Here is a 15,322-nt window from a genome sequence, read left to right as displayed (position 1 = left end):
ATTAGACAACTACAGCGATATGTCAGTGAATGAGTACTGTCACACATCCATGTCACATGGATATGATGAGAAGATTAATGCAGAATAGTGTTGCAAAATATGCATGTGCCGCACACTGCAACACATCCAGTGTACAATTAGACAGTGATTGTAGGCAGATGTACACATCAATGGTTGGTCACTTCAACATGACAGGAAACAACTATCATGTTCCACATGCAAACAGGCCCTAAAAATAAATTTCAGCAGGCCAATACTCCCTTGCTCTGAATGGTTTAATAATTCACAATGCGGGGTGTAAACAATGACAGAAGCATGTCACATATGTGGCATTAGGGATGAAAAAAGCATATGAAAAATGGGATAATCTAAACAATCAGCCTGAATGAACACAGAAAAATCAGAACAATGTTGTTGCAAGATGATAGTTCAAGTGCAACAGCAGTAATGTGGGGCTAATTGGCTACTGTGGGCAGAAGGGATACTGTCATACCCAAATCAAAGGCACATGAATGTATTGGAGGAAGCACATGGGTGACCCATAACACTCAGGAGTACACACCCTCACCTGGCATTCAATCAGAACCCGTCACCCAAACAACATACACATGGATTACACACACATGCATGGGCACTCACCGGACAATGCGTCGTAATCAGGTAGCTCTCCCACACCTTGGATCTGTTCCTCTGTGAAGAAGGTCCCAGCAACAGACTCATGTTCAGTGAGTTCGTTGTCCTCTGGTGGAGACCCACCGCCAGTCACCAGAGTAGCAGCATGATTTGAGGCCAGCTTGTTCTTTGCTCTGCGTTTCAGGTCATTCCACCGCTTGTAGAAATCATCAATCTGTGCGCCTCACAAATCCAAGGGCACTTATGCGGTCCGCGATGGTCTGCCAGTGTGCCCTACGTTGACCAGGTGTGGTCTTGCACCCTGCAGTCACCACCATTTCGCGGCTATGTGCCGACACATAGGTCACAAGTGCATCAAGTTCAGGGTCATTAAAGCTAGGCTTCCTTGACGTGCCGGACTGTGTAGCCGTGTCTGGGGTCTCAGCCTGTAGTGCCAGAGCACCCTTTTTCCTCTTTTTCAAAGGTGGAGCAGAGCCTGAGTGGCTTGCGCCGCTCTGGTCAGTAGGGGAAGAAGCGCAGGTGGACTGGGTACTGGGAGTGTGCGAAGGCACAATGACCATAGGTCTTGGTGCAGGCATTGGCTGATGTGTGATGTTGGCTGGGGCAATGTCAGTTTGATGGACCAGGACCGACACTGTCCCGGCTGGGAGACTCAGAGCTGGGGTGGATAGAGCTGCAGCTGCCCCTGCAGCCTCCCCACCCTGCCTACTTGGGGCAGCAGATGACATCGCTGCCCCACATCCACGTGGCCTGGTGACACCAACTTGCACCGGCACACGTGGCTTAGACTTGCTGACCTGGAAGTCAGCCTGGGAGCCATCCCGTGCCGGGTCAGGTGCCACAATGGGCTGGTCTAACAAGGGCTGAGCTGGGATGGTGTCAGCCATGTTTTCCTCAACCATGGGGGGGGAGCATGGGTGTCCCTGATTGGTCCTCCACACATCGGGGTCTAGAGGCACCCTGCAAATCCTGGCGATGTCCCCTACTGCGCTCACCACGGCCACCTTTTGGAGGTCAGCCACCTTTGCCTCCCTTACCGCTTGGTCGCCTCCCAACCATGGCACTGATGTTGTTGTGCATATGGGAGTTCCAGTAAACAATTGTCCTGGGCAATTGGGGGTGAAAGGGGTAGGGTACTCGATGGAATTCGTACCCTAGTGCTCTAGCATGGCTGTCTGTGACCCCTGGGGGAAGATGACGGGTCACGCAATGCACAGGCACCCCAAAAACAAAAAGTAATGTGCACGCAACCCCTCGTAGACCACGTGCGTGGAAAATTGAGCCCGCACTACACTGTGGCACCCAGAAACACAAAAATAAGCGTACGTGTGTTACACGCAGCCTACAATGACCTCTGAAGGGGTACGCGACACACTGGGCAAGCACAGTTGGTAAATGCGTGTGCGACTCACCGTCTGCCTGGAAAAAGAACGTGAAAAAAACGTGCGTGTGCGTGTTGGCAACACCCCCGCCAAAAGAAGAATTGTACATTGTCTGAGGAGACAGGACAAAAGAAGAAGTGAACGCTGTTTGAGGAAACAGGCCCAAAAAAAAAAATTAACGCTGTCAGAGGCAACAGGGAGTACGAACTTGAAACGCTGTGAAGTAATCGCGTGTGAACTGACAAGAAGTACAGAATTCATCCACTCACTCTCCACGAAAAGCACGTACAAGGAAATGGGGTCCTACACGTACCTTTTAAAGTGGCGTGTATGCGCTAAGGCCCTTTCCTCCAATTACACGAGTTGACACTCGGACGTGCAGTTTTTGGACGTGTACGATGAACATGCACCCGTGTTGATGGAAACGCCCGCGTGCGTCACATCACTTACGCGCATAGGCCCTTTCCTTGGATTACATGCATTCACACGCGTACGTGCAGTTTTTTCACACGCGCTGAATCACTATGCCCATGTCACGAGGGAAACGCCTGCACGCGTAATGTCACAGAAGCGCTTACGCGCTAACGGCCTTTGGTCCAATGAAATCGCGTATGTGTGCTGACGCTTTTACGCGCTAAGGGCCTTTCCTCCAATTACACGCTGACGTGCACTTTTTTCACGTGCCAAATCACTCCGTATCAAGCTGGCCACGCAACAACACACGGAAGACCACACTCCTGCCCAGAAGGCCGAATTACTGCCCCCCCAGAGCCCCAAGCACGCTCCCACCTGCCATCTGCTGCTGCCTGACTGCCTGCTGCCCACGTGCCCTGCTATTTGCTGCCTGCACGTCAGCCAGGGGTGCAGTTGCTGTGACCACCCCTGCTGGAACCAAATAAACCCAACTGGGATACCATCGCTCCACAGCCCAGCCTCAGGACCCAGTTGCCCACCCACTCCTGCCTCTGGGGTTGCCATGTTGGGCACAACACCATCTAGCACCACTGGCAACCCCCAGTCAGAGAGGCAGAGGGCCACCAGTTTCACTGCCAGGGAAGCTGGTGTCCTGGTGGAGCAAGTCCTGGGGCAGTATGATGCCCTCTTTGGAAGTTTGCGCGCCGACTATGAAGGATGGACCAGGATCTGGATGGACATCGTGACTGCCATCCACACGGAGGGGGTGGCAGTCCGCGACTTACAACATGTCAAGAAGCGCTGGGAGGACTTCAGGTCCAGGACCCTCAACAAGGCCCGGCGCCTCTTGAAGGCAGCGGATGCCAAGGGGCGCCGGGGCCACCTGTCCGACCACCAAATGAGGGTCCTGGAACGCATACACCCAGCGCTCCACGTCCAGGTCCTTGAGAGGCAGACCCATCTGGAGTTGAGCGGTAAGTGTACATGCATACTGATTGGACGCTGTGCGTGTCGTGGTGTGCCAGTAGTGTGCAGGTTGCACATGTGTTTTTGTAGAGCTATGTAGGGATGTGTATGTACAGGGGCGTGAGGCTGACACATGTGTGTCCTCTCAGGTGTGAGACACATCGATGGTGTATGTGTTGGTAAGCATGCAGGCAAAATGCAGATGTGGGAGCACACATGTTTGAATTTCTGTGTATGTACGTTGGCATGGTTGTGGTGTCACACATGGATGGTGGTTCCAGCTGCATGTATCTGCACTGTGTACATGTGCATGTGTGTGTATTTGACAAGTGTGCAACTGTGATGCAACATGGATGCATGTGACACTGATATGTAGAAGGCTGAATGCCAGATGTGACATGGATGGTGATCTAATCACTGCGACAGTTGGTGGAGATGTACAAGTGTATGTAAGTGTGGTGGCATGTGTGCATGTCTTGTGCACTCCCCGTGTTTCATGTGATGGAAGGCTCACCTTCGGCTGCTCATGCTGTTGTATGTGTATGGATGGTGCTGCCTGGTGCAACATTGCTGTGGAATTACTCATGTGTGTGAGTTGAAATGACATGTGTGTTGGGGATTGTGATGCCATATCTGAAGTGTGACACTGCCACTCATGTGCAACTGTCATGTGTGTATCAGTCCATTGTACAGTGCCCTGATGCCTGTGTCCTATCTCTCCCTGTCTGCAGCGTCAACTGATGAAGAGGGCAGAGAGGGTGCTGTGGAGCAAGGCAGCAGGGATCGCACCGTCAGCCGGAGACGCAAGGCCATCTCGCAGGGAGTGAGGAGTCCGGTGCCGCGTCTCAGGCCGCAGCTGCCGAGGGTAGGTCCAAGAGGCGGAGGTCGGAGTTGGACTCTTCTGCAGCAGAAGGGGCAGCTGTCATCCAGGTTGGTGGGGGGTTTGGTGGAGGAGGAGGCCATGGAAGGGACAGACACGGGGTCTGGAGGTGGGGATTCCACTGGTGCTAGTGGTGCAGTGCAGGGGCAGGGACAGGAGGCAGCACAGGCCGCTGCGGTGGTGCCTGTGTGTAATCCTGTCCCCGATCCTGTGACTGCATCATCCTGCACCAGCAGGGATGCCTACGTCCAGACCCGTTTTCAGGGAAGGGATCTGTTTGCAGAGGTCGCCAAACAGGCTCGCCTGAGATACCGAAAAATAAACATTTATCCTAAGTTATATTATTTAATGGTGCTTTTTCCGTGTTCAGGATCCGAGCCCTAGTCAGCCCAATTGCAGGCAGAGAGCTTGGCTACTGTGCCACTTGGAACTGCTTGTAAGTCCACTGACAAATTTCAGTATCACGTTATGCTTCTGCAGGCCGCCTGTAGTACCACAGTTGGCCTTGTGCGCCCCCACGACAGTCTTTCTTAAGCAAGCTGCTCTTGTTTGCCAGAGATGTTGGAGGGGCTGGGGCAGGATCAGGATCATTGTGACCACACAATGAAAATATCACAGTAGCACTGCCGCTCGCCTGGAAATGTTCAAAATAATATTTAAAAAATGGTGCCATTTCTTTCAGGTGGTTTCTTTCCAAATTCCACACCGTACATTTCCACTTTAAATCACTTCTATGACACAAGTACACCCACTTTTAGTACATTAAGCAATCCATAGACACGCTGTACAGTAGAAGCCTACCAGGGTAGTTCAGCAGGTTGACAGACCGATGCTGAGATGTTATATATTCAAAACTACAGGTTGTTAATCGTATGACTTTTTGCAATGCATTATAAAAAAAGTGCTATACAATGTGTTTGGCCAGGGTATGGGTTGGCTGGTTGCTTGCTTATATTCAGGGTTGAGGTGGGGATATTTCTGCCCCTGTGAAAATCAAAAGTTGGCACCCATGAACCCACAGTTTAATTTCCTAAAAACTGCTGTCAGCATAACAGAAGCATTTATTTGTGATTAACCAGTTTGACAAGCATATAACATCTCTATAAAATAAAACACAGAGGGGCACACAAATAATGATAATGATGTGTTATTTATATAGCGCCTTAATCCAAAGCGCTTAACAGAGCACATATTTACATGCAATATCACCCAACTGAAATTGGTACTCATGTATCGACCTCAGGAGGATGTAAGGCTGAGTTAGCCTTGCCGGGATTTTAACCTGCGACCTGCAGATCACGCTCAGATCGCAGCAGCGAGTGCTCAACCCGGTGAGCTATCTTACTGGCAAATAACAGAGTATGTCTGTGTCTGACAAAAAAAAACATTTCAAAGAAAACTTGTGAACGCAAGCAACATTTTTCAATTTGGAAATTACTTTTTTTTTTAATGTAAGTGTGAAATGCACATTTGGTAAACAATAGTGTGCCTAGCATGTACAAAGCCTGCATAAAACACAATGGAAGGGGCACAAAAATTACAGGATATTTGTGTGGTAGTCCAACAAATATCTGTCTTTTTGAGACAGCTACTAATAAATAAATAATGCAACAAAGAGGTTTTTGAAGTTCTTAATATATTTGTGAAGGCATATGTTATTCCATCTGTTTATAGAGGGGAAATAATCGAGCCAAAAAAATATTGGTAAAAATTCCGAGGTTTATAAATATCCCCACCCCGATATCGCCCGCTAGTAGCTCTCCACTGTTGGCCTCCACTACAAGTAGCTCTAGCTAACGTAAAGGTTGGAGACCCCTGGTTTACAACAACTGGCCTTCCTCTCCCTGTGGACGTGGCTATCCGGGACCGGGTTGAGCCTGTCCTGAGTGGGATGGCGTTGCGTCAACGGGGCATGCGAGGTGACCTGCAGTGTTTTCGTGAGGACACTGCACGTCATCTCGAATGCCTCGACCGCGTTGACCTACTGGGACGGGTCACCACGGCCCGATTCCTCCGTTTGCTGGACCTTGTTCCGACCCCCTCCTCACCTGAACCCCCTATGCGCCAGTCGTCCTCCATGCCATCTTCCCACCCATGTATCACCTGGGTACCCTGTGGAGCTGCCTCTGACCCTGCGGTCAGGCTGGTGGAGGACACATCCCTGCCACAGTCGGGAGTCGGACGTCCAGCAGGGGTGGCCACCTCAACAACTGCACCCCAGCCAGAGGAGAACGTGCAAGCAGCAAGAGCAGGGGCACAGGCACAGCAGCAGCAGCAGCAGCAACAAGGTGGGAGCCATGATGGCTCAGGGCCTTCAACATCCGAGGGGCAGGCATCGGCCAGAGGGCAGGAGGACCCAGGATTGGAAGTGTCTTCCGTGTGGCAGCGGTTGGGCCACGCCATAGATGCAGAGCAGAAGAGGCATGGCTCACGATGTCCAGGGCGGAGAACTCCATGCGGAGGGCACTGAGGCGGGCCGAGTGCATCGAGGCAATTTGCAGGGAGTTGGAGGTGAACATGTCATCGTCCCTGCGAACCCTCAGGGCCATGGAAGAGGACTGCCTCCGGGACATTGAGCGGGAGTTCGATGATGCCCTGGCCCGGGACATCGAAAAGTGAGCCGTCGGACTAGCCCGCTGCCATTGTAAATAGTTTTTAGAGTTAGGGTTCCCTTTTCCTTTGATTTGTGGTGAATGGACTATGCCACACACATTTGTATATATTTTTTTTATTAGGTAGTTTCTTAGGTAGGTTTCATTTCTTTCGTTGGGCTCATGGACCCTTGACAATGGATTGTACATAGTTGGACAATGGATTTATTTGAACTTTTTATTTGATTTTGAATATGGATTAATGGATTTTTATTTTGGACAATGGATTGTACATAGTTGGACAATGGATTATTTTGAACTTTTACTTTTGATTTCACCATGGATCAATGGATTTTCCTTTTTACGTTTCCTTTGGATTTGCGTTGGTGGAGGTAGAGTTTTGACTATTTTTCTTTAGGATTACTTTGGATTGGTTGTACTTTTCATTTACTCATCTTTTGCACACGCTTTTCATTTCATGTTTGCTGTTTTGTTATGCTTTCATTTCATTGCTTTATTTTTGTACATAATACATTTTCATATTTTAGTTCCATGTGTTGGATTCGCTCATTGGGTTAATCCATGTGAAAATGTGGGTTTACACAATCAATGACAACCAGTGTGTGTGTGTGTGACGGACATGTGTTGATGTACATACATGCCATTTCGGTTGTTTCATGTAATGGGCATTTGAATGTGGGGTGTATGTTATGCTTGGTTGGTTATTTGGGAAGGGGTGGCGTGCCATGGGATTTTGGTGGCCATGAGGGCCATGATTGTGGGTCATGTTGACATGTTGGGGGGGAAATGAGTGGGGGTCTGCTGGCAGGTGCCCCTCACTGCTGGGGGGTGGGGGTGCTGGGGGACATGAGTGGGGGCCGGCTGGCAGGTGCCCTTCACTGCTGGAGTTGTGGGGGTGCTGGGGGACATGAGTGGGGGCCTGCTGGCAGGTGCCCCTCACTGAAAGAGGGGTGAGGGTACTGGGGGACATGATTGGGACATGAGTGGGGGCCTGCTGGCAGGTGCCCCTCACTGATGGGGGGTGGGGGTGCTGGGGGACATGAGTGAGGGCCTGCTGGCAGGTGCCTTTCACTGCTGGAGGGGTAGGGGTGCTGGGGACATGATTGGGACATGAGTGGGGGCCTGCTGGCAGGTGCCCCTCACTGATGGGGGGTGGGGGTCCTGGGGGACATGAGTGGGACATGAGTGGGGGCCTGCTGGCAGGTGCCCCACACTGCTGGGGGATGGGGGTGCTGGGGGACATGAGTGGGGGCCTGCTGGCAGGTGCCCCTCACTGATGGGGGGTGGGGGTGCTGGGGGACATGAGTGGGACATGAGTGGGGGCCTGCTGGCAGGTGCCCTTCACTGCTGGAGGGGTGGGGGTGCTGGGGGACATGAGTGGGGGCCTGCTGGCAGGTGCCCCTCACTGATAGGGGGTGGGGGTGCTGGGGACATGATTGGGACATGAGTGGGGGCCTGCTGGCAGGTGCCCCTCACTGATGGGGGGTGGGGTCCTGGGGGACATGAGTGGGACATGAGTGGGGGTCTGCTGGCAGGTGCCCCACACTGCTGGGGGATGGGGGTGCTGGGGGACATGAGTGGGACATGAGTGAGGGCCTGCTGGCAGGTGCCCCACACTGCTGGGGGATGGGGGTGCTGGGAGACATGAGTGGGGGCCTGCTGTCAGGTGCCCCTCACTGATGGGGGGTGGGGGTGCTGGGGGACATGAGTGGGGGCCTGCTGGCAGGTGCCCCTCACTGCTGGAGGGTGGGGGTGCTGGGGGACATGAGTGGGGGCCTGCTGGCAGGTGCCCTTCACTGCTGGAGGGGTAGGGGTGCTGGGGACATGATTGGGACATGAGTGGGGGCCTGCTGGCAGGTGCCCCTCACTGATGGGGGGTGGGGGTCCTGGGGGACATGAGTGAGACATGAGTGGGGGCCTGCTGCCAGGTGCCCCACACTGCTGGGGGATGGGGGTGCTGGGGGACATGAGTGGGGGCCTGCTGGCAGGTGCCCCTCACTGATGGGGGATGGGGGTGCTGGGGGACATGAGTGGGACATGAGTGGGTGCCTGCTGGCAGGTGCCCTTCACTGCTGGAGGGGTGGGGGTGCTGGGGGACATGAGTGGGGGCCTGCTGGCAGGTGCCCCTCACTGATGGGGGGTGGGGGTGCTGGGGACATGATTGGGACATGAGTGGGGGCCTGCTGGCAGGTGCCCCTCACTGATGGGGGGTGGGGGTCCTGGGGGACATGAGTGGGACATGAGTGGGGGCCTGCTGGCAGGTGCCCCACACTGCTGGGGGATGGGGGTGCTGGGGGACATGAGTGGGACATGAGTGGGGGCCTGCTGGCAGGTGCCCCACACTGCTGGGATGGGGGTGCTGGGAGACATGAGTGGGGGCCTGCTGTCAGGTGCCCCTCACTGATGGGGGGTGGGGGTGCTGGGGGACATGAGTGGGGGCCTGCTGGCAGGTGCCCCTCACTGCTGGAGGGTGGGGGTGCTGGGGGACATGAGTGGGGGCCTGCTGGCAGGTGCCCCTCACTGATGGGGGGTGGGGGTGCTGTGGGACATGAGTTGGTGATCACTAGTGCAATGTGACACGTGGCCTGGCTGGGGGGCATGGCCATGGTGGACAGGGTGCCTGCGGGACATGTCCAGGGGTGCAGGGCAGTGCCCTGTGGTGTGGGCTGCCTGCAGGGGCCGTGGAGGGGGTAGAGGGAACACCTGGGAGGACCCACACTGCCAATTCACGTGTAGGACTCCCCGCGCACCACACTGGATACACGTAACCCGCTCTGACAGCAAATTCGCGTGTGAAAGTTCCCGCGCACCCCAGTAACACACGTACCCCGCTCGCACAGGGCCAATCACATGTGAAAGTTCCCACGCACCCCAGTATTACATGTACCCCGCTCGCACAGGGCCAATCGCGTGTGAAAGTACCTGCGCACCCCAGTAACACATGTACCCCGCTCGCACAGGGCCAATCGTGTGTGAAAGTTCCCACGCACCCCAGTAACACACGTACCCCGCTCGCACAGGGCCAATTGTGTGTGAAAGTTCCTGCGCACCCTAGTAACACACATACCCCGCTCACACAGGGCCAATCGCATGTGAAAGTTTCCGCGCACCCCAGTAATACACGTACCCCGCTCGCACAGGACCAATCGCGTGTGAAAGTTCCCGTGCACCCCAGTAACACACGTACCCCACTCGCACAGGGCCAATTGCGTGTGAAAGTTCCCGTGCACCCCAGTAACACACGTACCCCGCTCGCACAGGGCCAATCGTGTGTGAAAGTTCCCGCGCACCCCAGTAATACACGTACCCCGCTTGCACAGGGCCAATCGCGTGTGAAAGTTCCTGTGCACCCCAGTAACACACGTACCCCGCTCGCACAGGGCCAATCGCGTGTGAAAGTTCCCACGCACCCTAGTAACACACGTACCCCGCTCGCACAGGGCCAATCGCGTGTGAAAGTTCTCGCGCACCCCAGTAATACACGTACCCTGCTCGCATAGGGCCAATCGCGTGTGAAAGTTCCCACGCACCCCAGTAACACACGTACCCTGCCTGCACAGGGCCAATCACGTGTGAAAGTTCCCACGCACCCCAGTAACACACGTACCGCGCTCACACAGGGCCAATCGCCTGTGAAAGTTCCCACGCATCCCAGTAATACACGTACCCCGCTCGCACAGGGCCAATTGCGTGTGAAAGTACCCACACACCCCAGTAACACACGTACCACGCTCGGACAGGTCCAATCGCGTGTGAAAGTTCCCGCGCACCCCAGTAACACACGTAGCCTGCTTGCACAGGGCCAATCGCGTGTGAAAGTTCCTGCGCACCCCAGTAACACACGTACCCCGCTCGCACAGGCCCAATCGCGTGGGAAACTCCCCACGCCGTGGTGTACATGTATTCGGAGGGGTGCGCGGGGAGTTTTACTGGCGTTTTCGTGGTTCGGGGCCTGTGCGCCATGTATGGGATTTGTGCGCTGTGCATGGTGCACGGGGAGGGGTTGGGGGCGTAACTGGCGCTGCTGCAGGGTCGCTGCGCCACTCTGCGCCACGGCTGTTTTTGGAGGCTAAAATCCATGAATACGCTGTGCGCGGAAATGGATTTTAGCACAAGCGGCTGGCGCAGAAAGTCGCAAGCGCACACTGTGCGCCAGTGTCAGGCTGAGAGGTCCTGTGTCCGCGGAAGCTGCTGAACCCCCAACGATCCCCCTGAAATGTAATTCCCAGAACTAGATTTCAATTCAGCTCTGTAAACTACACCCCAAAGGGAAAGGGGGAAGTGGATAACAAAACAACACCAGGCAGACCGCGTCAAGGCTAACCAGAGCTGAACCTGCAGAGGATATAAGAAAAGCAGATACAATTCCTTTATTTACTTACTTAACCTTAGGAATGGGAAAGACTTTAAATCCTTAACTAATAATTAAGAATCATACCTGGCTCTTCTCTTGAAATTTCTTAGAGAAGCTTGTAAAGAAGCTGAAAATCTCTCTTACTTGAGACTCTTGAAATTCACAGCAACTTCTTACTTTGGGCAAATCTGGAAAGTTTAGTTCTTTGTCTCTTTTCCAAAATGCACTAGATGTCCAGTTAAATTGTCTTTATTTATTCTTTCCTTTTCTTTCAAACTTTTCTTTTGTTTTTTCAAACTATTTACAATTCAATTGAGTTTGTGAATTCTTGAAGAAACACATGTTTAACTCACACGCGGGTTATTTCCATACAGATGAAGTTCACGTTGAAAACTTCCTGCGTTGAAGAACACGCGCACGGAAAGCAAAATCCACGCGCAGAAAACACACGCGCTTGCCTAACCACGTAAAGTAGAATTCACGCGCAAACGAGAACACGCGCAGAAAAAGCACATGCGCTAAAAGATTTCCGTGTTGATGAACTTACGCGCCTATTCACACGCGCCTTATAATCCAGACGCAATGAGTTCACTCGCGATCGAATACACGCGTTTAAAAAGACACGCGCAAGAAACCACACGCGCAATAAAGTTCTCACGCAGCAATCAGATTATCGCGTCAGGAAGCACACGCGCTGGAAACACACACGCTTTAAAGTTCTCGCGCGACGAAATGAATCTCACGCTAGGAGCACCCGCGCTGGAAAACACACGCGCTCTTGAGTTCTCACGTGACGAACAGATTCTCGCGCTAAGGAGCACCCGCGCTGGAAAACACACGCGCTCTTGAATTCTCACGCGACGAACAGATTCTCGCGCTAAGGAGCACACGCGCAGTTGAATACACTCGCACGCGCAAAGGTTCAACCATATTTTCAGATTACAAGTAGTACGCGTATTTTCAAATAGCGTTCAAGCGCACTCAGGGAGTTCAATAGTACAAGTACAAAGATAACTTTTTACGAATTTTCAAGAAAATGTCATTAAGATGAACAGAGCTGCAGTACAAACAAAGTCACTTATCTCCAGAGCGAATTCATAAGGATCTTCAGAGTTTCCTGTCTTCAAAAACGAATTCCTGACAACTGATAGCTTCTCCAGAAACCCCCAAGAAAGTAGCCGCTCAACTGCTAACGCCTGAAGGATAAAATCCACCAGGCCCAAGTCTAAAGCAGGAGCAGCCACTAAACACGTCCTCTCAGCTGGGGTTTAGATGATGAAAGGCACAGAGTGACAGTTTAGAATGTTCATTGTTGTTCTGCAGTGTCTTCTAACCAATCAGAGCTGTCACTGTGAGACTCCATTTTGCCTTGGGTCAGAACCAGGATTCTGAATCAGCAAGTTAAGGCCAAACCAACTACAATAGAAAACTTCCCACCCAAATAAGGCTAATCTAAAAAGGATTAATAAAGAGAAATAATGAGAAGGAAACTTGAATAAGGGAATAAGGGAAAATAGCCTGAATAGGGGAAGGAAACCTGACAGCCAGCAGCGTGTGCCACTTGTGCGCTGAATTCTATGAATTACCCTGAATATTTCTAGTGCAGCTATCATCCTCAGTTTGATACAACTCTGCCTTTCAGTATTTATTTATTTATTTTTGCATTTCTTACAGCACACAAAACCCTCGGGTATCTAGGCGCTAGTTACATTAAGGTAAAAAGAGAAGAAGGGGTGGGGAGATGTAGTAGAGGGATATAAGGGTCTTATGAGGAACAAAGTTAGTTGAACCGCCAAGTCTTTAGGTTTCTGCAGAAGGTCCAGTAGGCCTGTTCTTTTCTGAGTGCTGGTGGTAGATTATTCCAGAGTTGGGCGGCCACGACTGGGAGGCTCTTGCCCCCCTACTGAGAGGTAATTGAAATAGGGGATCTTCAGGAAGTGAGAGTTTGTTGATCTAAGAGGTAGGGTATTTCTCCACGCAGCGTGAGAGGTAGGTCAGGGCAGTGTTAGAGAGACATCGGTGGACCAGGGACAATGTTTTGAACTTAATAAATTGCTAGATGGGCAACCAGTGTGCATCTCTCCTGGCTTTGGACATATGGTCAGATTTGGAGAGACCAATGGCTACTTGGAGAGCATTGTTCTGAATTGTCTGGAGTATGTTCAGGTCGCGTTCAGAAGTACTGGTAAATAGGGCGTTACAGTATTCGAGCCTGGCTCCTGTGATAGCTCTTGCAATTGTTAGGCGGTTGAGAATGGAGAGGAAGGACCTGCTGGCAGAAAGCAGATTGGCTGTATAAGCCGCAGCTGAGGCGATCGAATTCACTTGACGTGAGAGGTTGAGGTTGGCCTCCCGGTAGACGCCAGTAGTCCTTCTGTGGGGCAGATGGTGATCATGGGTCTCGGCTGGGATGGTCTCTGGTTCAGCGGAGTACAGCGGTTTGGGCTGACACTGAGGTCCAACTCATGGATTCCTTGACCACAAAATGAGGCCCAGGCACTACTAAAGTCCTGACCTCCTTGCCACCACTCCATGAGCTCATACCTCCTCCCAGCAAGGGTCCAACACCTTTTGATCATGATCTCACCCCTGATCCAACCTTGTCCACCAACATCTCTGATCTTCATCTCTATTTACCCTATCTCCCTCTTTCTCCTGTCAGTCAACTTTCACTACATCCTTCTTCACTCACTGACCTTGCTCAACCACTTCCTGTGTAACTTCTGACCACTTCCTTCCCAAATCCACTTCCCTCTATATCTTTCCCTCCTTCCATCTCCTGCTGCTGTGGTGCCTCCTTGAATTCTCCAACCACTCCCTACTAACTCCACCTATCCTTCGATGACTTCTCCTCTCTCCACCTCCTGATCTTATATAACCACCACCTTCTTGGTTTTGCCTCCTCGATTGACCTCATCTCCTCCTACCACTTGATGTTCCTTTACCTCCTCCTTAGCTTCACCACTTTCCACCTGCTTCTCATCACCCTCCTCCAACAACCTTCCCACCGCTTTGTTAATATTTCCGACCTCCTCCAACAACACTCAGGAGTGGTCTAGCTGTCTGGGCGACGAGTGTGTAACTGACCAAGCCTGCATGTCCATGTGAACCAACAGATCCTTGGCATCAACTGAGGCAGTCACTCTTTTTGTGATAGATTAAAAAGAGACATTCTTGAATACAGGTGTTATTATCTGCCAATTCTACCCTCTATCTTTATAACATATTGGCTAGTGGCTGACATTTTCAAAAGGAAACCAACAACTGTCTCTGTCCAGTTAATTTTTGTTTAGCATTACTCTTGAGTGTGATGTATTGAACAGTTGGTAATGCTACAGAAAACAGATCAGATCAGAGAGTCAAAGCAGGATGCTTGCCTCCTGTCCTGTTATAATGGCCACAGGACAGGGGCATCTAAACTAACATTTCACCCCAGTCTTAGGTATACACAGTAGTCGTGTGCTACATGTCATGAAGATAGCTCAGTTTTAATACTCCTATACATAACTCTGGTTAAAAACTGCAGGTTCATATGGTAGAAACTTTTCATCCTCGTGAGTTTGGAAAAAGCCAGGGTTGGACTGGGACAGGAAATAGGCCCGGATACCCAAGAAAAAGTGGCGCACCCCTCGACTCAAAAAAGTGGCCCACTCCTCGCCTCGCAACCCTTGATCTCTGATGACATCACCGGATGTGATGAAACACGACCTTGCACCCCATGACAAAACAGGAAGTGATATCAAATAGCATTGTTCCTAAGTACACTACGAACAATATGGTTATGATTTCACTAATGTGATATACATTTCATACAAGAATGGATCACCATATGTACCATTAACATCTGTGTGTATAGATCCATATTGTCATATTACTGTGAATGTAAGCAGACATCCAAGGCCAAATGATAATATGTTATTGCATAGCCCTTACGCTTAAGCTCATTTTTATGGAACAAATATGCACACAATATCACCCAACCTGTGTTGGTACTCATTTATCAACCGCAGAAGGATGAAAGGCTGAGATGGCCTTGCTGGGATTCAAACCTGCAACCTGCAGATCACACACACATCGCAGC

The 15,322-nt window shown here is 51.6% G+C and overlaps 1 protein-coding gene across 1 annotated transcript in view; it reads right to left on the bottom strand.

The window, feature by feature from the left end:
- PLCD4 (phospholipase C delta 4) overlaps positions 1-15,322 on the bottom strand; it is a 679,750-nt gene that overhangs the window by 79,552 nt on the left and 584,876 nt on the right. The window lies entirely within an intron of this gene.

The sequence above is a fragment of the Ambystoma mexicanum genome, chromosome 9, assembly GCF_040938575.1.
Source record: "Ambystoma mexicanum isolate Mex_15411 chromosome 9, UKY_AmexF1_1, whole genome shotgun sequence".
Taxonomy (NCBI): Eukaryota; Metazoa; Chordata; class Amphibia; order Caudata; family Ambystomatidae; genus Ambystoma; species Ambystoma mexicanum.
This window is presented reverse-complemented; position numbering and strand designations above follow the sequence as displayed.